This window comes from Lissotriton vulgaris, chromosome 7 (genome assembly GCF_964263255.1).
Source record: "Lissotriton vulgaris chromosome 7, aLisVul1.2, whole genome shotgun sequence".
In the NCBI taxonomy this organism is placed as follows: Eukaryota; Metazoa; Chordata; class Amphibia; order Caudata; family Salamandridae; genus Lissotriton; species Lissotriton vulgaris.
Genome location: NC_141695.1, coordinates 659,726,558 through 659,751,397, shown reverse-complemented (window position 1 = coordinate 659,751,397; position 24,840 = coordinate 659,726,558). Strand labels below are relative to the sequence as shown.

Sequence of the window (24,840 nt, the reverse complement as noted above, 5' to 3'; positions counted from 1 at the left end):
AAGGTACCGAGATTGATGTAAAGGTGGACATAATAACGTCATCAAAGAGTCAGTTCTTTGAAAAATCCACGAGTTCTTGGACAAGTCAGTATTCAAGCAAGGGGAAGTCCCTAGCTGCTGAAGCCGAGTTTTCCAAATAATCGTTGTGGATTTTCTGAACTAGTGGAAGTAGCCCTCCCGTATTTGGACTGCATGCGCTATGTCTAAATATGGTTATGATTTCTATGCCTATATAAGGATATGGTGATTTATACCTATATAAGAGCATGAATTGGGAAAATTACAATATGGTCCTAAAATGTTATACAACACCCACTCCACGTTATTATGTTCAACTAAGTTCAAGCACTAAAACATATAATCTAAAGTATGTGTTTACAATCCCACCCCAAAATACATAATATCATATTAGGGATGTTAACCGAATGAATCACAAAATTACATTTATGAAATGGCTCTTAGTTACAGAAGAAAAATCGAGACCATCCCATAGCAGAATATACAAGTTGTTTTTGTTTGCCAATTTATCTCCATATTGTTTCTAGGAAGTGTTTCAAAGAATTCTTGTTCTCTAAGAATAGTTCTACTTTAAGCAGATTGCTTTGTGCCAAAGTTCATTGTGTTTTTGGAAAAAGTCAAATAAAAAAATAGTTATTTGTTTTAAAAAAGTGAAGGTCGAATTTCAGAGTTGAAAGAACGCTGTGTGCTAACTTCAAAAGTTATACTTGGTGTCAGGAGAAAACATTAATTTGTCTAGGCTGGCAAAGAAATCGTCTACCACAGTATATGAAAGTTGAGCCACTTCATTAAGTAGGTCAATCGTACCCAGATGAGAAGCACCGCCATCAGCGTCAGTCGCATTAGCAATGTTCGCAGTTGATGGTACCTGTGTTCCTGTTGGTCTGTGTATCACACCTACACCTGGAATTGCAGGTGAGATCTCAATGAATGGCGTCATCAGGAATGGTAGCCTTTGGGGCAACACAATACATGAGCCGTTACTGGACCCAGTAATGCGTCGACATCCATTGGCATTGCCGAAGGAAGTGTTAGACAGATATCTAACACGCATTCCTCTCCACAAAGCAGGCATCGTAGAACAGGTAAGATACAATCTGGCCAGATTGTTCTGAATGACAGGAACCATGTGGTATTCAGATCTCTCAAACGAGCCAAGCCAAGGATCTGTGTTATGCGTTCACGATACTGCATTGCCAGAACAGCATTCTCCATGGTAATCTGGGTATCGCTGGTGACTGGACTTGCCATAACGAAGCAGAAGGAATAAAAATAGTATCCCTGCTATGAGTCCCAAGATGAGGCAGGTCGCCGAACACAGAGTGCACGAAGTTAGGAAAAATGCCCAGGACTGCTTCAAAGGGTGCTAACAGTCCCGAAAAAATCGTCTTAAATACATTTACAATACCACTGGTATCAGACATGTTTAAGATACGACCTAACATTTCTGCGAAATGTATGGGGCAGTTTGTTGATAATAATGCATGTATCTCCGCAGAGGACCTTGCAACTTGCAGATCATACGTCTCTCTGGACGAGGTCAGTGGCACAGTTTTTTGTAAAAGAATGGCTTTCATTCTGCTTAAAGTATCAATTCGTATAGAAGAGATGCTCAGTGAAGGCCATAGTGGCGACTCCCCGTCTGTCTTAGTTTTTGGAAACAATACTTGCATACAACAAGTGACCTTGGCTGACACACTAACGAGATAGGCTGTCCCTGGCATCATTACACAACAGCTGTGATCATTCAGCATTATGTAGCTTCCATTGGAAAGCTGCCTAAAACTTGGATCTATCACTGCTGCCGGGGAACCCTGCCGGTGGCATGATAAGTTGTTTGAAGAACCCTCACAGGCTCCATGTAAATTAATGCCTTGACATAGAAGTGTACCGCTTAACGTGGTTTTGCAATTTTTACCACTAAGAAATACCTCCTTTCTCCCACTCCAACATTTGTGTGTATGGTAAATCCCAGGTCGACTTTATGTACTCCTTACCCACTCTTTCATACAGGCCTGCTGGTATGTGTTTTAAGCATTACTGAAACTGGAAAATCGTCACTGGTATCGTGTATTATCCATTCAACTGATGGTTTCTCAGAAACGGTCAAAGGTAATCACTCCAGTTTTTCTATGCTCTGCACCGTATAGTCTGCTCCCCTCTGTGCCAAAGAGATTTGTTTATCTGTAAGCTTAAATACAGTAAACAATGACGTGGTGTTGATTAGACGCCAAGGCACATAGCCAGAACAAAGGTTTTGTAACGTCCAGCCCAGCAGCATTATAGAACATAATTGAGACTGGCATGTTGTAACATTAGCAGGTCTTCTTCCATTATGTCTATGGCAGAAGATACAATGTTGTCCAAAGAATGGATTCTGAACGACAGAGCTGTTAACCCATTGTCAACTACAGAGATTCCTTTTTCTAAATTAATACGATAAATTTCTCGTATTCGCTCTGCAGTTTCCATTTGCGTGACTTTCCATGCTTCATTGTAAGCGGCGTAAATACCGGTGTATGTGAAACATTTATGACGTGGTTTGCGAGGTCCAAGTAAGAATTCTCGTAAATTAATGTCATTTTTAAGTAAAGTTAAGTATTGCTTTATTTCTGGGAGTGTGGATTTTTGTAGCCACTCAAGGCGCAGTTTCCCTACACTGTAAGTCGTTATTATCCCTTGATGTTGTCTCTGGATATATCTTGTATCTGGCCTAGTTACTGTAAATCCTTGTGTCTTGTTCAGGAATCTATCTTGACAGTTATTCGTGTCTGAGGGCCAGATTAACCATTGTTTCCATTCAGGATTAGTTCTATTTTGTTGTAAAATATAATTTACGTCTACCTCCTCATCTGTAGTTCTATTACTATCAGGTGTGCGCTTAGGTATTGATGGTTTTTAAAAATCTTTTATCTAAGCCAAGACAAGATGTCTGTTGAACAGTTTCATTTAAGAACAGTATTTGTTCTGGGATGATGCAGGCTCTGAACAATGCTTCTAAACCTTGTACCTGCCAGTCTTTTGTGCCCCAAACAGTTTTTTTCTCAATGTTGTCGTTCCAAAAGTCATAGCCTAATGTTGATAATTGAGCATAAAAGGCCGCAGAATAAATCTATTTAGTATTTGTTAACTTATCCAGTATTAGGGGTGTCTTTCATAGATTCACATGCCCGAATCATTCCCTGTCGTCGGGGTGGGAGTCCCCGGTACATAAATAAAGTAATGTCACATATATATATATATATATATATATATATATATATATATATATATATATATATATATATATATATATATATATATATATATATATATATATTCACTTAAAAAAACATAGGTTTCAGGCCTTATATAGTTAGGAATTAGCATTTAAAAACCATTGAAATTGCTCCTATATAGTTAGTTGTACTAACTATATTTAACGCACCCGCAATCCACTGCTGATGATGTCACATATTACATCATTCATGGCATGGTCAGTGATATCACTGATCACATCACTGATGACATCTCATTTGACATCACTGATCACATCACTGATGATATCTCATTTGAGAAACTGGGTCCGAGTCTGCCAAAAAAGGAACTCATATTAGTGGCCAAGATCTGTTCACAACAGCTCTGGAAGGCAGAACACATACTTACAGAGGCAAAATGGTTGAAGATCTTTGAGCTGCTGGCGCTGAGCAAGTCACAAGAATTCTGGTAACATCTAAACAAGCTAATCCATGGGACCTCCAACAGAGAGTATCCACGGGCCTTTGGGTAGCCCATGTGAAAACCCTCTACACCTATGATCCGAATGTAACTCCTTCAGAGAGAACTACAACACAAGGGTAGGAAGTTGACAATGTTGCAATAAACCTTACTGCATCTCTGGTCGATTCTACCCCCCCCCCCCCCCCCAACCCCCAGTAATTTGTACCATTTTTTGGGAGGACATCAACTTTTGGGCTGACAATTTGGCTCAGCTATATGTCGAGTGTAGGCTTTTGGAGGACATTCCAGACTTCTGGAGGGAGTCACTGCTGTATCCAATATTTAAAAAAGGGCCAAGTACTGACCCTAGGAACTATTATATGATTGTCCTATTGGTATTGGACATCGAGGACACGGCTTATGCAAGCGTTCTTTTGGCGAAACTAGTGAATTGTATTGGCAGCGAAGGTCTCTTGCCCTTTTATCAGACAGGGTTCAGATCAGGCGGTTCTACCATTGAAAACAACAATACCATGTCATACCTAGCCAATCAAGCGATGGCCACTGCACCCCCCTGCTTTTTGTCTGCTTCATAGATTATACAGCAGAGCTTGATGGGGTAGACTGCAACATTTTATGGCAGAAATTGGCACGTTGGAACATTAGCCTGTCTTTGCTACAAGCCATCAGATCTCTGTACTTGTGAACCTGGGTGAGAGTTAAACTCTCCGGTGAGTCCACCACAGAAAAATTGCCATGGTTTGGAGGTGCGTACAGGCGTACTTGGGCAGCGCTCGGCATGGAGTCACTTTAGCGAACCTCAGGATCGGGCACACAAAGATCCAGCTGATGCAATACGCTGATGACCTGGTTCTTCTGGATCACACTAAAATCGGCCTCCAAAAAGCGCTGACAGCCCTTTCAAAGTACAATGCCAAAAACAAGCTGATCACTAACCCAACCAAGTCCAAGATAGTGATCTTTGGCCACCACCCGAAATAAAGTGGCAAAGTGGAGGTTGGGTCCATTAACTTTGAACTGTGTACAATCTTATAATTATCTTGGGGTCTGGATCTGTGAAACGGGACGCTCACAAGTCCACCTTCACAAACTGCAGCAGAAAGGTAAAATGGTCACCTATGCTCCGTGCAAACTTTATGCCGTCTTAGACAGTCCAACACCAATTGCTATTCAAATAGTGCTGATGGTGAAACTACTACCATCTGTCAACTACGCGCAACAGGTGTTTCCAGGTAAATATGCACAGGATTTGGAAAGAATACATTGTACAGCTTATAAAAAGTTATTTAGTCTACCAGCCTGCCCCAGGGATACCTTAAATTTGTCTGGAATTTAACCTCACCTAACAAATATTAGTTGGTGGTTCTAGTGAAATACTTTTATGAAACAACGGCGGCACCAGAGAACTCGATGAAGGCTGTTATAAATCATATCTTCCAACTACCTGGCATCCCTGGTCTACAGGTCTCGCCTCTGCCAAAGAACTCTTGCAACTAGCCACAGAGAATTGGGACAGTAATTAGGTATGCTACCATAAAAACAATAATAAAAAACACAAGTACGATCACGCTCTTGCATGTTGGACATTGAAGCTCTGGCAGCCAGAGGATTCCACAAGACCCAAAGCTACACCCACACACTACTCGGCCTTAAACAACATTTTACGCAGCCGGTGGGGAGACTAGCCCTACATAGGACTCTTGCAGTCAGACTACATCCTCTCCCCTTAAAAGAACTGTATACAACGGTGAAAGTAAGTCCGGTCATCATGGAGTCCTGTCTCTGCAATTATAAACTAGAGCCTCTGGCTCATATTCTACTTTGCTGCCCTACAATTAGCTCGCCGAATCCACCTTAAGCCCATTCTCCTCCACCTGGGCATTCGCACAGCAAACAAGTCAGTCCAACAGCTTTATAGGTTGGACACTGTGAAGCATATGGCCAATTTTGATAAAATTTATTTACTACACACGCACAGCATTGATGAATAAGTCCCCTAAGGCCCACTGTGGCAAACACCCAGGAGGTCCTTAAAGCTTGGGGGAGCCTACTCAGTCTGGCCACCACTGAAGGACTGATTTGGCATGCCTAAATGACTGTTATTATTCTCATTGTTATAACTAAACACTGCAAAGGAGGTTTTACGAACATGTTGTGTACATATATTTATTCATTTTTCTTTTTTTTTAAATTGCTAAATGCCCGCTTTCCCTCCTTTATTATATATATATATATATATATATATATATCCACTCATTCTTCAATATGTAAGAGATATTTTAACTTTACAGAAACATACAGTCACTGGATGATGTCATCAGTGATGTCATCAGTGATGTCATTTGAGATGTCATCAGTGATGTCATCAGTGATGTCACTAACCATGTCATGAATGATGTAATATGTGACATCATGAGCAGTGGATTGCGGGTGCGCGATATATAGTTAGCGCTTATAACTATATATGGAATTTCAATGGTTTTATGCGAGTAAAATAAGGTTTTGTAAATGCAAATCCCTAACTATATATGGCCTAAAACCAATGGTTTTTTCATTGAATTTTCAAGGTTTTGTAAATGCAAATTCCTAACTATATATCCACTATAACCTATGTTTTTTTCTGTGAATTTCATTGGTTTTTTAATAGCAAATATGAAAAGCTTTAAAATGTCAAGTACGTGATAGATAAAAACATTTTCGTATTTATGCACGCTGATGTGCTTTGAACGCTGCACCCCCCCCCCCCTCCCCTCTTTTGTCTTAGTAGTACTCTCTCTTTGCAGATACTGAAGGGTAGTTAACGCAGGCCTTTACCCCCGTTGTAATCCGTCGTGCCTGCTTGTCTCTCCATTTGATTGATTGTTGTCCAAGCATTTACTGTTTTAGAATTGGTTCTCTTTGGATCATTCTCTATTTACAAACAAGCACAAAGTCGCAATACTCTGTTTAGTCTTTGCAGATAGTGAAAAATCGTGTAAAAAAATAAAAGTAATCGAGCAAAATCAGTAGGCCACTAATTGGATCTCTTTTTGACCTCGCTAAAATAGAAATATTAGGAACAACCCTTCATGAGAAATACGAAAATAGTGAGATGAACTGAGCTCCACACCATGAGGGCTGCAAGACAGCTCGGCTCCATCACCCATCCCGCACAAAATAACGACAAACCCTATGCAAATATTAAAAATATAGACAACACACCAGCAAAGAAACAGGGTAAAACATTTTATTAAAAAACTATTTACATAACGTTGGTTTATAAGATGATGTCAGTAGTGGACCGATGTGTGAATAGGTCGAAAGCAGCACAAGGCTCCAAGATCCGGATGGCAAGCTCCTGGATGTTGGGTGTCATAGTTCAGAGTTCTGAGTTTGAGCCTTTTTCAATGCCTGTGCTTTGTTGAATCAAAACGGCGGCTTGACACAAAGCTGACTCAAGCGTTGCTACTGATGCTATGCAGACCAAAACTGGTTTTCAGTTTGTACATTTTTCTAGATTTTTCAATCCAAGTTTGGTTGACTTTGTAGAACGATGGCTTCAAATTTTCAACATACGGTGTGGTGGCGCTGACTGGGAGGGGGCGCTTCGCTCCTGCCCCCTCCCCAAGTAAGATTTTCATACGTGAAAGTACGTTAATGGTTTTGGTCCCTGAGTTGCTTCGATGTCACTGCCATTCTCAAATGGCATAAGTTCTGGATGTTGGGTGCCATAGTTAAGAGTTCTGAGCAGTGCTTGTAACACTGTCTGAAGCTTATTTCCACCTACTGCAGCTTCACTATTCTCAAAGTAAGTGAGTGTCGTTTGTGGACCTGACTGCATTAGAAAACAATGTGATATGTTACCTTCCTAAACAGCTTGACGGAGGCCCCTGAGGGGCGGTGTAATGGCCATGGACTCGGAGAAGACGCTTGGCTCCGACACCCTCCCCAAGTCTTATAGCACTGGTGTAGCCTGAGATCGCCCCCGACATAGGCGGCCGGCTCCCGGGGTCCGGCAGAACTTTTTGCCTTTTGATGACTCTTCAATTCTGAACCTTGTCCCACAATCCGTTTGACCTGAAGACACGCTGTAGTGGGGCGCCCCTTTACCGTTTCAGTTGCCATTCCGCCCGCTTTTGCTACACTGTGCCTCTTCCGCCATTCAGCTGTTTACCGCCCGCTCTTGCGACTACAGCGTCTCGCTCATCATGTAGTTGAGTTGCTCCCGCTCTTGCGGTGCAGCGATAGGCGGCTGCCACAGGACTCTCAAAATGGCGGCCGGCTCTTCGGTTTTGGGCCTGGTCCACTAAAATGGCCCTGGGACACCTTTGAACTCGGACGCTTCCCTGATAGGGCTTGGGTCCCATTCTCGAAAAGCGTCCCCTCAGCCGTGAAGATTCTACAAAAGTCTTGGGGGCCTCCGACTCCTGCAGGCTTCTGGTGGGGAGCGGCTGCCATGATTGCTCGTGGAATGGCCACGACGGAGCTACGAGATGGTAGTGGTCTCATGCTGACGCCAGCTTTAGTCTGAAACATCCAGAAACACTGTAGACTACCAATTCGATCAGTTCCGGTAGCGCCCCAACATGACCCGGAAGAGAAGAACTTGCCCTCCCCTCTTTGACTGATGGTTCTTGTTGCCTGTCCCCTCTGTTGTCATTTAACAGAACTTTTTGGACTGCTGAAAGGGGTTGTGTTCCGAACGCTGGTTGGTGGAGACATTTTGACTATATTCTTGACCTACGTTGTCGCGTAATGCGTTATATGACACGCCGCGTTACCGCACCCGGAAGTGATCCGAGGCGCGGCGCGCAGCGCGTAACGTAAGCATAACAGGTCATGTGACTTGTTAATAAAACTTTTCATTGGTTCATTTTACTTTTGTTAATTTAATGATGAAAAGCTTGGTCATATGACCTAAAAATTACGCTTTTTATTGTTTTCGAACAATATTTTTTTTTCAAACATATGTTATAATATTCCAGGCTAATGTACTTTCCCGGAAAATTTACAACTGTCTTGCAAGTAAAATATATTCCTTTTTCGAGAAAAAGGGCGTTTCTTCCTTCCATGACGGAGCCGTTGAGTAAAAGAGATTCGGCCTGCTGTCTTAGTCGCCGATACGCCTGATTATCAGATTCTTATCGATCACTTTATATTGCAGACATGAAAAACACAACTGCCCTTGACCATTTATCTTTACTGCGTTCCTACATATTATACCTTTTATCCGTCATGTAATTGGACTGCTTTATTTCACTTGCCTTTTACTGATTCGAAAACAGTGACTAAAAGTAAAAACTTTACCAATGTAAATACTACTACCGTGTTTTGTTTTAAAAACCTTTATTGTGAAAATGTCAGTATACAAATACGGGCCTATAACCACGTGGGCCGGCCACGGAGCAAACTGAAATCGTATATGATGAGGAGACATTTACACTGTAGAAGAACGTAACGAGCGGGCCATTAGGTTGCAAGAACAAAGGTGTCTAACAGTTGCGGAATCGGTGGATGTACATTTTGTAATTAAAATACGACAGGGCCACTTACAATAACATTTTCTAGATATACATTTGCGGGCAAGGAGTTACGAGTCCCATTTATACCGGCGCCATTTTGGGCGAGGCCGGGCAGGTCCAAGATATAGTCAAAATGTCTCCACCAACCATCGGCCAGACCAGAACCCCTTTCGGCCCTTTATGCTACAAGATGGTGTCTTCCATTCAGAAAATATTGTTGGCAGCATTTTGAAAGGAAACAGAAACAGCCGTTCTCCTAGTGAGTTTCACATTGTTACATTTAGGAAGAATGTTGAAGAGTAGTATGTGGAAAATCTGAAGCCATTTTTCTACAAACTCTCAATCAGACTTGGATGGAAAAAAAAAACCTGAAGAATGTACAAACTGAAAACCAATTTTTGTCTGTATAGCATCAACAGTAACGCTTGAGTCAGCTTTGTGTCAAGCCGCCATTTTCATTCAATCAATAGCGTCCCCCTGCACACATTCAGGGACCTGGTCGTGTCTTCAGATGAAACGGATTGTAGGAAAAGAAGCAGAAAGGAAAAGGAAAAAAGTTCCGCCGGACCTCGGGAGCCGGCCGCCTATGTCATGTGCGACCTTTGGCCACACCAGGGCAATAGTGAAGCTGCAGCAGGTGCAAATAAGCTTCAGACAGTCTTACAAGCACTGCTCAGAACTCTCAACTGAGGCACTCAACATCCAGGACTTGCCATTCGGATCTTGGCGCCTTGTGCTGGTTCCGACCTATTCACACATCGGTCCACTACTGACATCACCTCATAAGCCAACGGGGCACCCCACGCCGACTTTCGGCGCAGCATTGTAGGATGGCCACACCAGTGCGGCAACTTGCTGGACACAACATCGGGGCCATCCAGATCTCGGCGCGTTCGACTCACTGTACCGCAAGAGTGACCGCAACTCAGCTGGACACGCCATCTTTCGGCGCAGCATTGTAGGATGGCCACACCAGTGCGGCAATTTGCTGGACACCACCTCGGTGCCATCCGGATCTCGGCGCGTTCGAGTCACTGTACCGCAACAGTGACCGCAACTCAGCTGGACACGCCGTCTTTCGGCGCAGCATTGTAGGATGGCCACACCAGTGCGGCAATTTGCTGGACACCACCTCGGTGCCATCCGGATCTCGGCGCGTTCGAGTCACTGTACCGCAACAGTGACCGCAACTCAGCTGGACACGCCGTCTTTCTGCGCAGCATTGTAGGATGGCCACACCAGTGCGGCAATTTGCTGGGCACCACCTCGGTGCCATCCGGATCTCGGCGCGTTGTGCTGCCTTCGGCCTATTCGCACATCGGTCCGCTACTGACGCCGCCTCACGTGCCAACGGATTTTCTACGCTTTTTGTAGCCCTATGCCGCATAACAGGTCATGTGACTTGTTTATAAAACTTTTCATTGGTTCATTTTACTTTTGGTTTCCTAAAGATGGAAGGCTTGGTCATATGACCTAAAAATAACACTTTTCATTGGTTTAGAACATTTTTTTTTCCCAAACGATGAAAGCCCCACCTTGTTTCTGGATCATTCAGACTGAAGCTGGCGTCAGCATGAGAGCACCACCATCTCGTGGCTCCGTCGTGGTCATTCCGCGAGCAATCATGGCAGCCGCTCCCCACCGGAAGCCTGCGGGAGTCGGGGGCCCCCAAGACTTTTGTAGAATCTTCACGGCTGAGGGGACGCTTTTCGAGAATGGAGCCCAAGCCCTAGCAGGCAAGCGTCCGAGTTCCAAGGTGTCCCAGGGCCATTTCAGTGGACCAGGCCCAAAACCGAGGAGCCGTCCGCCATTTTAAGAGCCATGTGGCAGCCGCCTATCGCTGCACTGCAAGAGTGGGAGCAACTCAACAACATGGTGAGCGAGACGCTGTAGCCGCAAGAGCGGGCGCAACTCAGCTAGATGGCCGCCACCTGGGGAGGCCCGTTCACGCCGCCTCCCCCACGCCCCCCCCCCCCCCCCCCCGGGCCGCCGCACGCCAATTTTCGGAGCAGCATTGTAGGATACCAAAACCAGTGCGGCAGTTTACTGGACATCACCTGGGTGCCTGTCGTACATGTTGTGTCAGCCATGGGACACTGGACACAGTCCCATCAACATCTCAACGCCTTCTGCTGCCTTGGGACTATTCGCACAACAGACCGCTACTGACGAGGCCTCCCCCCGCACCACCCGGGACGCCCCACGCTGTTTTTCTGTGCTGCATTGTAGGATCCCAAAACCAGTGCGGCACCCAGGCGACATCACCTGGGTGCCGTCCAGAACTCTGCACGTTGTGCTGCCTTGGGACTATTTGCACAAAAGACAGCTTCTAACCATTGTTGCTTTTTGAGTTGAAAAATGTTTAAATGTTTTTAGTTTTTGTTCCGTTCATTATAGTTAAAAGTTAATAAAGTTTTATAATCTTACTTTGTTGGAGTGTTATCTATTTTTTTTAAAACGGGTGAATAGGGCCTTGAATCGGGTTATTGTCATTTGTGGGCTTTGGAAGTGTGCTGCTGCAGGATCGGACATTTCAAACTCAAATGCACGTTCTTTTTCTTACCTTTCCGAAGCATGGAGCGCAATAGCAGGCAGAGAAAGGGTGATGCACGTGTTGAACACTACCTGACCTGGCAAGTTGCTGGCAGTGCCCCCCCGCCCGCTCCTGAAAGAGGGCACACACACACCGCCGCCCCGAGTACTTCACAAATCATTAAAAGACCATGCGCTTGTTCATGAGGCTTAAATGGTTTATCACCTCTTCTAGAACCCCTGCATCGACCCTCTGACGTTTCCTGGAAAAATTACCATGTAACACAATACCAAGCCCTGTCAGCTGAAACCCCCAAGGAATCGTGGGGCATATTATCAAGGGGGTTTATCTCCGCTTTTTTGGCTTTAAAAGCCATGAAAGCGGAGATAAAATTATCTCCCTATTACCAAGCTGTCGCTAACACCAGTTAGTGACAGCTAAAAGGAGATAGCGACCATCTTGGGCCCCGCTTTGCATGTCAGTGATACTTATCACTAATGACATGCAAAGTGGCGTGCCAAGATGTTAGCGACTGGAAACAGTCCCTAACATCGCTATCTCCTATTACCAACTTTTGGAGATATTCGCGCTAAGCGCGAATATCTCCAAAATCTAACACCTGCCCTGAGCAGTTCTTAGCCATGTTATCCAATGGGAGGTGGATAACATGGCTAAGAGCATTTGCTCGATAATACATGAATATCGCAGACTTTTCTGCGATAATAGCAAGGTTTATCTGCGATAAAAATCGCCGATGTGCGGCGATAATTTTTGTCTCTAAACAAGTTAGAGACAAAAATTATCGCTAGTTGTTCGTAATATGCCCCCGGGTTTTTGCTTGCAGAAATCGGGAGGCGGGAGACTAGCACTGAAATCAGTAGTCACACGCCTGAATCGGGAGGGTTGGCATGTCTGAATTCTCTACAGCTGGGGCCATAAACTACATCCGCAGGGGTAGGTGATAGCCTGGGACCAGCCTGGCATCTAAAATGGCTGCCGTGCACGACAAAATTGTGGCATTGGAAAAAAGGCAAGATGGCGCAGCCGCTGGAAGAGATGTATCAACATATATCAGCCTCCTCAGCCACCCTCAGGAAACATAGGGGATTAGGATACGTCTCCCGCACCCCCTTATACCTAGTAATTTAATTAACGAAGCACAAAATGGCGAATTCCCGTTTCGCTACCAGTTTGCGGCCCAGTTCGCGGCCCGTGAAGCGCTTCTACCGTGAAAAATCATTTTTTTTTTTATTTTCCCCACGGGACCCTTTAATAACCCCAACAACATTCCTAGGGGGTCAAGAGGGTGATACCTTGCCCCCTTTCATTAAATTCCCCCTTCGTTTTTCACCTCTTCTTCTCTCTCGATCCTACCGAGAGACAAGATGGCGGCCGCTCCGGACTGTCACGCAGCAAAAAAAAAAAAAGCTCACGCACAGCCGCTGGAAGAGATGTATCAACATATATCAGCCTCCTCAGCCACCCTCAGGAAACATAGGGGATTAGGATACGTCTCACGCACCCCCTTATACCTAGTAATTTAATTAACGAAGCACAAAATGGCGAATTCCCGTTTCGCTACCAGTTTGCGGCCCAGTTCGCGGCCCGTGAAGCGCTTCTACCGTGAAAAATCATTTTTTTTTTCTTTTCCCCACGGGACCCTTTAATAACCCCAACAACATTCCTAGGGGGTCAAGAGGGGGATACCTTGCCCCCTTTCATTAAATTCCCCATTCGTTTTTCACCTCTTCTTCTTTCTCGATCCTACCGAGAGACAAGATGGCGGCCGCTCCGGACTGTTTAGAATGTTGACAGACACCGGAGAGCCAATCAGCTTTCTGCGCGCAAAGTTCCGAAACGCGAAAAGTAAGCGGACCGGATCGCTGCCCGGAGCGCTGTTACAGATATATATCTTGATTTAAACGTTAATTTCTCAAAATCCACTGAAGCACATATATTGAGACCTAGCAAAGGCACATCGGGCTAACAGTCCCTACAATTTTGCCAAGTTTCGCGCAAATCCATTCAGCTGTTCGAGCTAAAAGTGAGTCCAACCGCCCTATGGAAAAATGAATGGGAAAAACGCGTTTTGGGACCCCCCTTTTTTCTCGGCCCCCCCTTGACGAAACCCCACCAAATTTTCAGGGGCTGCTCAGAAACAAAATGTGCCATTTTCCTGAAAATTTCAGCCGATTCCGTCCACAAACGCCAAAGTTATTAGACATAGAATTTTCAAAAATCCCATAGGGAATTAATCCTAACTATATATACCTACTGGCGATAGCCAGTAGGTAATATATATATATATATATATATATATATATACACACACACACACACCAGTGGCCTCTCATTAGTAACATATCCATGTCCTTTTGTGAAAAGGACCAAACTTTTGCCAAGAGCCAATCCGCTATCACCACCCTCTAGAACTTTCCTGGAAGGAGCCCTAGTCCCTCAGATTTTCTACCGCACGTCGTGCTAAGGGAGTGTCCACTGAGATCTGCTCAGTTTTCCTTATTTCCCTGGATTTTCCAGTACTTTTCTCACAGAACTTCTTTATTTGTGTGAGGTTGTCAGTTTACCATGGCTGATAATCCTAAAAAAGGACTTTTTAGACCTTGTGCCTCTTGCGGCAAGAAGAGGCTTCATGTAGATGACAAGCATAAGGATTGCCTTTATTGTCTCTACCTTGACCACTCTGCCAAGGATTGTAAAGTCTGCTGAACTTTTTCAGCAAAAACCCTCAAGCACAGAGAGGGGCGCCTGTTGATATGGCTTCAGAGATTGAAAGATAAGGACCAGGCAGTCTCTTCTGTGAGAGTGAGTGTTCCTTTAGGAGTACACATTCCTCTCCTAAAAGGCCTAGAGTGACATCCCCAGGACCATCTTCGGAGCCACCTCAAAAGAAGACGCTGAAGTCTTCAGAGGTTCATTCTAAGGCCTTGACTGTGAAGGTTTCTCCTCAGGACTCTGCTTCTACCTTCAAGAAACCCTTCACGACATCATCAACTCTGCCTGTGACAGCGTAGACAGCGACCATCTCCACTTCTGTGGCATCATCTTCATTATCTACGTCGAGGTCTACAACATCCTCGTCGTCGACGGGTAGGTCAGTTTCATCTATTATATCTATAAAGAAATCGTCGACGGCGTCGTCGACGAAGCTCCATAGTCATCGAAAACATCATCGACGAAGGCTCCATCGACGACAACGAAAGCGCCATCGACGGCGAAGTCATCGACGAGACCATCGACGTCGACGAGGCCGTCGACGAAGAAATCGTCGATGGTGCAACCGCCGACGACATCGTCGTCGTCAACGATACCATCTGGATCAGTCGTCGACGTCCTTCCGTCGACGACCACCTCGTCGACGTCCCTCCGTCGACGACCACCCCGTCGACGGGCTCGACGACGACAGCACCTACGTTAAAAAGTGCGTATGTTCACTTAAAAATTACTAAGCGCACTCTGACACCGGATTTAACCTCTCTGAGCAGAGTCCAGGCTTTACCACTTGCGCATCTTCTGGACGACGAAGACTCGGATGAGGGCTCTATGTTCCAGACAGCTACTAGCCCATCTGAACTAAACGTAAAATTCACGAGAGTTCAGATTATCAAGAGCAAGAACAGGACCAACAAGAGGATTACCAAGAGGAATTCCAGCCTCCTCTTCCTCCTCAACCTATGGTGTGTCTACCCGCATCAATAGTCACAGATCTGCAGTTCTTAATTGCGGACTACAAACAAAGGTTTCCCTCTACACCTCCACCACCTCCAGTGGCTTCTCCTCGGCCTCCACCTCTAGTGCTTCAGCCAGATCCTGCTCCTTCACATCCTCCACCATTCTCAGATGACGAAGAGGTGGAGCAACAGCAGGAGGAAGGAGAACTCCAGGACTCACCTGATGAGTGGGATGATTACGTCATTCCATGTCCAGCATCTCCTGTGCCAACGCAAGCCGATTCGCCCCCGGGGGACATTGGGGGATTCCATAATATCCTGGAAAGGGCAGCTTTGCGTTTCAAGATTCCAATAACCACTCAACAACAAGACTGTTTCCTTTATGATTTTAAGGAACCATTCAAAAAGGCTGTTAGGTCCAATCCAATCATCGACTACATTTGGAACCAAGGGGTTAAAATCATGCAAAACCCTTCTTCCTTGCCTCCAGTTCGGCCCAGGCTGGACAAGAAATATAGGGCTCCAGACACAGCTCCAGCTTGCCTTACGGGTCATCCCAAGCCGGACTCGGTCATTACTCAAGCAGCGCAGCGCAAATCGAAAAATCCTTCTGCTGCTCTAACTGCGCCACCGGATAAGGAGGGACGAAAACTGGACAATATTGGAAAGCGGTTTTCTTTGATGTCCGCGTTGAGAGTGCACGCTTCAAACTCTGACACTTAGTAAAAGGAATACGAAAAAGGGAAATGGGACTAGGACACAGCTAAAACCCCCAAGAACTGGGCACAATGCGACATCGATCAGGGGAGAAGCTGCAAAAGAAAAATCTATAGGAAGAACAAGAAATTACTTGGGTGATAGTCAGGCATGTGACACAACACCAAGAGTACGGGTGATACACAAAAACCAAAATAGTACACAGATTTCAACTCTACCACCGGCCGCTACACCATATACTGTAATCTCGGCTAATGTTACAGTTCCTTCCCCGGGGAAAATGAAACTTGGTTTCCTTTAAGGAACAAAGCCATACACTACCTAGGAAGCAGAACAGGATTAACTAGTGCAATATCATAAGAAAAGTTTAGGTTACCTTTAGCAAGAGCCACAGATTTATAGTTCCTCCTTAGAATCCAATCAGGGAACATTTAATCAAGGGCTGCCTGCCCAATAAGGGAAGGGGCAGTAACATGGCTAACTGCAGGTGACACACTTTAAATCCTGTATATCTCTTTTGCTTTTCATCAATACCATTATAGCCAAATAGACATACACTGGTGAAGTGTTGTCTGTCACGTTCACAGCATGAAAAATCATATCTGTGAAATTTAGTAACCAGAACAAGTCCAACCAACTGTTGCGTAGCAATGGACATCGTCATGACCATCCCCTCACAACACAGGGGAGCTTGTAATAGTCTCAAAAGTAGAATTGTAAAAACAATACAAAAACAAAAATGTGTGCAAAACAAAAACGCACATGCCAAGCCATCAGGTATACTTGCTGTATACCTAGCACAGAAAGCATAGACAAATTACAATAATACATGCAAATTAGCGGTGACGCACAACACTATGTCAAGCACGTTATGCACAGTAAACCTGCAGCTCAAAAAACAATATTCTGGCCTGCCTAATTTGTCGGGCTTAAAATCAATATTCAATTTCCTTACTTTCCTCACCCCCCTTTTTGACAGCAGATCACCCTTGTGGTGATCAGCTGTCAATACCACTTACTGTGTCGCTTCTGACACACAGGACCAGCAGGAACAATTCATAAAAGGACAAAATGCACAAAAATGAATAACACATGAACATTCCTTTTCAAAAGAGTTATGCAAAAAACACATCATGTTTCAAAATACTGCTGACAGCACTCTTCTTTTTGCAATTTGCACGTTGATTAGGTCCCACAGGAACATATGGAACACTCGTTCCACCACCTCGTGGAATGGACCATCAGTGAGCGTTAGTTATTGACCTCTGCTTTTCCACTACTACACCTACTGCAGCATTCTCGGTCTGTTTTAATCTTCTCTTACCCTGATTCCCTGCCTATAGTCATACAAGGCAAGGCGCACATTTCACCTTTTTCCTCTCACAACTATGACGTTTTTGTGAAACCAACTCACATGTCTTGTCAGCAGTAAATCACCCAGAACAATCCATGAATGATCTGTGAAAAAAATGCACAACAAAAAAGAGAGACACTTCACATAACACACAAAAAATATCAACTGTAACTTTTAATCAGGAGACAAAACATAATACACATTAACAAAACATAAAACTGAAAATATATATATACTTAACTGTAACCATCTTGTCAACTTGCAATGATTAAAACATGTAAGCCACCTTAATTTTGACTTCCCAAAAGCAAAACTCTTTCACAGACACTCTGTGTCCCTTGCGCCACAATTCCTCCTGTGAAAAATAAATCTGAATTTGCTAATCGTTTTCATCTAAGCATGTAGCCCACAGAATTCTAAGAAGGAGCTTCATCTTATTTTCTGTCTAAGACTAATGCAACATTTTATTTTCTGTTAAATGAAGGCAACTACGTGGACACTGTTTTTCAAAAGCAGAAATATGTATCAGTTTCTTCACAGCACATAGCATGGTATTGGTATTTTTAGAGAAAACCCCTTCATCAAACTTTTCCTTTGGGAATGTGAGGATGTAAAACATAGTGAAGTTCTTTAATTTATTGATGCTCTTATGGAGAAACTAGAAACCCCCTTTGAGGCCCTGTTTTAGCAAGGCTGTTCAGGAATGCACTTCTCGGAGACAAGGCCCTAATTTATGAGGCTGCAGATGTCCACATGAAGGCCTCGTGCTGCCTCCCATTGCTTTTTAGAAGAGCTAAGAATAACACCTCAGCGCTGAACTTTCTGGGCTGCTAGCCAGCCTCTGCCAGCATTCCTGTCCCCCCGCCACTTTTCAAGGTTCCTTCAATGTGCAAGCATTACACATCTTTTTGTCAGAGAAGCTTTCCAAGCAGGGATTTCTCCTTCTGTTCCACTCACTCCTAACCCCCACCTTAAAGACCTCAAGGTCAAAATCTGCCTTCAATCTCTGCATCGTGTTCTGCACTCCTCAGCCCCCTCTTTCGCCTCACTCTGAAGCTGTCAAAGACAAAAAGCCTTCCTAACTCTTTCTAACCTGCAATAATTAACCCTATTTAAACAAATACATTTCTCTTTTTAGGGGTTCCAAGTTATTTCTATTCTCAGATTATTAAAACATTTACTGTGAATAATTCACAGAACCTGATAACATGACATACCAGCATAGAACAAATATTGGTTACTACCCTATGCAATGGTACTCATTTCATTTACCTCAAATGGATGAACGTCTCAGTAGGTCCAGCTAGAATTAGAACCTACAACCATGATGTTAAACACAAACCTCTATACCAGACACGGTGGCTCACTGAGCTATTAAAAGCAACCCCAAATGGGAACAAACCTGTAATTTCCAAATGCACACATTTCTTTTTCCCTTTTAAACTGAACTTTTGATCTGTCCATATTTACTTTTCCTTAGTACTTTTGTAAATCAAGTTATCAAATCACAGGTGCTCCTTTTTCCTAACTACACCCCTTTCAATTATCGTTTGCGACGCATTGATGGCGATGAAGCCAAACTAAACTCACTCCTTGATAATTTTCATTTCTCCCATTCTCTCACACATTCACAGCCACAATACATTAAACAAAAGTGGTGTAATACCAAGCCTTACATACATATCATGACTCTGGCTGCCCTTAGGCGGGGCAGGTTAACTCTCAGCCAAGCGCATATTATTAGGGCGGCAATATCCAAAACAGCTCAATTTACTAACACACGGCATAATGAGTGCGTCACATATTCCTCATTCAATCATAACAACCAACTTTCAAACATGGCCATGTTTAAACATTCACAACACATTCAACCTTACTTCTGATTCAAGCATACATGAAACAAGAATAGATATCCATACAAAATTTTCAACGTGACCTGTCTTTCCTTTCCAAAACAAAGAACAGAGCCCTTCGACTCCTGTACATGGAGAATCAATCAAATTCAGATTCCAGACCAAACAGATGTGGAGAAGTGTGGCTCACTGGTTAGAGCAGGCAGACCCTGAAGCAGAGGTCAGACCTGTGACCAGGGTTCGATTCCCGACGCGGCAGGGTGTTGAGCTCAAATGTCCACGGACTCGATAATTCTCACTTCGGTGCCTGACCTAATCATGGGTTCACACTCTGCAACTCTGGGCATTAAGCTTGCTTAATCTCCACAACGGCCCCCCGCGGCGGGATGCCTGGCTTTCACCTTGGGGATGCCCTGTAGGGGTTATCTCACAGGGAAAAACCAGGACGGGTTCCCAAGGCAAGCGCGGAGATACCCCTTCGGGGGTCGATTCTGGCGCTATATAAGAAATACAATAATAATAATAAATAATAATACCAAAATCGGGCAGTCCAAAGACTGACAGGGATTAACCATAGACTGGCCTACATACCATCCCACAATCTTCCTGGTTCACCTTCAGGACTATTCTGACTGAACCCTCTGCCTTAGCGCCACTTCAGATGTGTCCAAAAGGCTACCCAGGTGCAACCGTGGGCTTTTCCGAGAACAGTCTGGCCGGGTGCACACCATACGGGTTACACCTAGGCGTCAGATTGAAACCTCTATTATTCACCAAACAAGTCTGTGGAGCATTTGCCGGTGCAGCCTCAATGCCACCCCGTCAGACCTCCAAAATTCTCCGTGGTACGCCGACCACCAAATCCAAATACACAGTTAACTGTTTCCAAAAGCACTGCTCAACAGTGCGTTCCAAAAGACACCAAAAAGACAGACAATCCACTCACCTGGTGCACACAGGTACAATTGCATGTTCTCCACTGCCAACTCCTGAAAACCAACACAGTCAGTTCCCGGGTTACACCGATAGTATTCCGGCGAGGGGTCACTAGCAGCTGGGGCTCCCTGATCGCGAGAGCGGAGTTCAGCCAGAATCTTTAGTCAGTCCACCCCCTCGACCAGAGTACCCCTTCATTTGTCCTTTCTCACTCCGTGTTACGGGAGGACTACCCCAAACGCGAAATCCCGGACGAGCCCCCAACTGATGTACCAAAATTAAATAACCTATGGAGCTATACTTACCACTAGCCCCAATACCAATTACCCAATAATCAGTCAGTTGGCAATGAAGAAGGGTCAATCATTTATTAAACAAAATACTCTATATAGAGGAGCCTCTCCGACCCTCTTCCATCGGGTCCACAGAGAAGACTGCTGGCTTACAGTCAAAACCAGGCAGATATACTTTCAGTGAACACATGAAGTCACCCTACATGGAAAGTTACAAGTTGGTTCAGGGGCCTTAAGGAAGGACCATATATGGCACACATAATTGGTTCAAAGCTTTAGCTATTCATTACTGGGGAGGTCAGGAAGGGTGACTCCCTTTCGTCTTGGTGCTTGGGAGTATATTCACGTAGCCTCCAGGAATGTGCTTATCGCACTCAGAGCCAGATGTGACCTTGAGTGTCAGGACACAGAGAGAACAGTTCACTTTCAGCTGGCTTTTGGTAACTTAAATAAAGGGATCCTGTCTGCTGAACAGAAAGACACGTGACTTCACCTTAGAATTGGACTGGGCCAACAAAATGGCGTCTGCATTGTTTTTTGGCCTAGTTCACTAACACAGTAAGAAAACACTCAAATACTAGCTATTATTAAAGGGAAGTATACAAATACTACACATATATGTCATATACCAGAGAATATATAGATACATCATGCTAACAACTGTATAACTATATCTAGGGCCACAGTAAAGAGGGAAGAACAAGATTGTTATCCTTCAAATCCATCCTTTTAGCATGATGTAGCTAACTAACTAGGGATCATTCTTCAAAAATGCCTTCATCTATCTTCATCATATCATTTATTTCCTGCGGAATCATTTGAATTTTCACTGCTTGAGGGTGACGGAACCATTGCAGAGGAAAGTTTAGTGGCACAATAGGAGCAGCATGCTGGTCCACACTGTATACAAAGGCAGCAGGTGAAGATGACACTAACTATACATATATGTCATGTATCAGAGAATATATGGATACATCATGCTAACAACTATATAACTATATCTAGGGCCACAGTAAAGAGGGAAGAATCTGATTTTTATCCTTCAGATCCTCTGGTGTCTAAACAATCTTTAATTAGTCCTGTTCAATGAACTAAAAAGAATCTTACATCAGGCCCATCCTAAATGAAGAAGTACTTTACTAGTTGGTTTTGTCAAACTACTGATCAATTTTCAACATGCTTTTATGGATATAGTTCTTGAAAGGGTATCTTTTTCTCAAATATCTGCCGTATTTCAACAAGATAACCTCATATCAGAAAAAGGAACAAGATTCTTTGAATGCCATCTGGGATGTGCTCACAAACACTGTTGATTCTCTTGACTTCTTAACACCAACCACTACTCCAAAGAATAATAAGCATCACTGAATTCCATATTCAGTTTTGACTTTTCTTTACATCACTGGGCTCCTGGATATGGCTCTTACTTGAATCGGATTTTTCATTGCAGACAAGGGTCAAATAGTCCTGCCACTATACAAAAAAGGAGTCCAAAAAGTCTATTAGTAGGGGAATGTCCAAGCTGAATGAACAGACCAGATCGCAAGAGCTCAAAACTGTAGCACTAGCGAACCACTCTAAAGCGAGAAATAGTGTTTTTCTCACTATTTCTCACTTTTGAGTGGTTCGCTCAGCTTGGACATTCCCCTACTAATAGACTTTTTGGACTCCTTTTTTGTATAGTGACTAATAAGAATGGGGGATTGAGTCCACAAGTCTTTAAACTTTCCCTCAAGGCCCTTTCTTTACCCTTTTGTGTTTTCAAATAGTCCTGCTCCATTCCGTCCAGCACATTCCACCCTTCAGATAGGAGCCCTCCAAGCCTCAAAGATGAACCCTCTTTTCATCATTGTGTACCTATTCCTACGTTAAAGAATCACATTCCTTTCAAGCTGACTTATTACAGTTTCACTGACAATACACAGATAATTCTAAAAGTGGTAAAAAAAAAACCTTGTGCTGAACTCCTCAGACTTCATCTAATACTGGTAGACTTAGATGTTTCTGAACATTCATAAAACTTAAATCCTCAGATGTTAACAGGGGTAAAAAATGTTACGGGGCGTGGCCAGGCAAGATGGCTGAGCGGATGTGATCCGCTTCAGCTCCAGACCCCCGAGCCTGCCACAAACTGTATACAGCACATGTGGAGGACCTAATCTCGCCAGTCCAGCAGGAAGACTCTCCAGGAGGTCCTGACTTTGCACAGTTTGAGCTACAGCGAGGTGAAATTAATGAGGGGCTGAGGACGCGAGGTGTTCCCAAAATGGCGCTGAGGACTGCGAACAACGAGGAAGACGCACCACCCTAATTACCAGCGGCCATGACGAGTCACAGTCCCTGAGGAGTGAAGGCTAAACCTGCGAGTCCGATTGCGCAGAGAGGCAGCGGAGAGCCAGTTGAGGGTCAATGCAGCTTTTCACACTGCACCTGGTGACATTAAAGAGCTGCGAGGCAAGACGCGGCTCTTTGGGAGAACGCTATCGTAGCGCGTTGCGTTGTGAACAAGAGGTGAGTGAGGCACGGAGGCGGTGCACCTCTGCTGGGTGCGACCTGTCCTGGTGAAATCTCCCCTATAGTAAGCTGCTCCGGTGAGGCTGAGAACTGTGGGCCTTAGTTGAAACTGTAAGGGTGCACTCATGTCTGACCTTAAGATGGCGCCTGATCTGGGAAGACATGGGAGGTGGTTATGTAGTTCTAAGCAACCACATAAACGCTGCATGATGGGGCACGCTGCAGGATGGGGCACTTTTGGCTGAGCTGCACTTCTCACTGAGCACAACCAGATGAAGAAAGCTAATTCTCCAACATCCCAGGCTAGATGCCATAGCATTTCTGCAGGTGCCTGAGACCCTAAGATGGTCCCCACAGTGTGATCCCTCTTACAAGTCAAGCTTCATTAAAGCACCCATTGCACGATTTTCGAGAGCACCCAAGAGGCAATAATCGCTGCTTGTGGTCCGGCGGAGGAAGGCCCGTTTCGCTGCCCTTATGCCACCAAAAAAAGTGCAAACAAGGTCTCAAGCTACTTTGCTGCATCTGAGAAGGGCCAAGCCCACGTCGAAGGGGAACAGTTGCGCAAGATGGCGCTCACCAGAGAAGATCTAGTGGCTTCCCTGAGGGCCTTTAAAGCAGAGCTATGCCTAGAAATTAAGAAGGACCTAGGGTCATCCATAGATCAACTGAAGGGTAACCTCACTGAGCAGATGACAACACTGCAGCACAACGTTGATGCCGTTGGGTCCAGAGTATTGGAAGAACAGGGCCAGAAGTTGGACGTTCGCGTCTCTAAGTTACAGGATACGCAGCTAGCTCTACAGACAAAACTCCACCAAGTCCTCCTGAAGGCAGAGGACTTTGAAAATAGGTCCCGAAGGGAGAACATTCGGATTTGATACCTCGAGGAAGGTACAAAGGGGCCTGATCTGGAGGCCTTCGTGGAGGGTCTCTTCGCCGAGATCTTGAGCCCCTGGCAGATGAAGCTCAAGATAGAATGGGCCCAACGGGTGGGGACACCACAGTCTGGTGTCCGCAGACGTGCACAAGACATTCTCGTTAGCATGCATTCCTTCAAAACAAAAGAAGCGACCCTGAACGTCGCAAGGAAAAACAGAAGAGATCTCTTTTCAAGGCTACAAGTGTGTGCTCGTTCACGACCTGACTCCTTCTATACTGGCACGCAGGCAGCTGCTAGGTCCAATTACCACTAAACTACACGAAGATAATGTGCGCTACCGCTGGACTTTCCTCTTTGGGCCCACCTCCAAATACAATAATAACTCTTATCACATCTCAGATTTGACAGAGGGTCTTCTCATTCTGGGTCTCCCGATCTCTGAAGACGAAAGTGACTCCGGCTCTCCGAATGGATAAGAACTGACACAGAGACCTGTCCAGCCTTGGTGCACGGTCTTGAAGTGCAAGTCAAGCCAGAAATGAGGGCGCGACTGGAGTTGGTGAGCCGTGCACAAGGGGGCACATGGTGTGATTATGGGACACTGCCTCTATGGGGAGGTCGCTATCAGAGACATAATGAAATTGAGAGCACTGGTGCCCCATGCTGGCAAAGGATATGATACGCCAGACTAGTAATGGTCTTTACACTTCTCAAGGGTTCTCTACTCTCACATAACGCCCGGAACCATACTTCTCTATTTAGAAAATTGCCTAGCTGGGTGCAAGTTGGTTCCCCAAGGAAAAGTTTCATGGGGGTTTTGGGGTTGTTA

At 44.7% G+C, this 24,840-nt stretch overlaps 1 protein-coding gene across 2 annotated transcripts in view; it reads left to right on the top strand.

The window, feature by feature from the left end:
- COX11 (cytochrome c oxidase copper chaperone COX11) overlaps positions 1–24,840 on the top strand; it is a 118,471-nt gene that overhangs the window by 72,490 nt on the left and 21,141 nt on the right. The window lies entirely within an intron of this gene.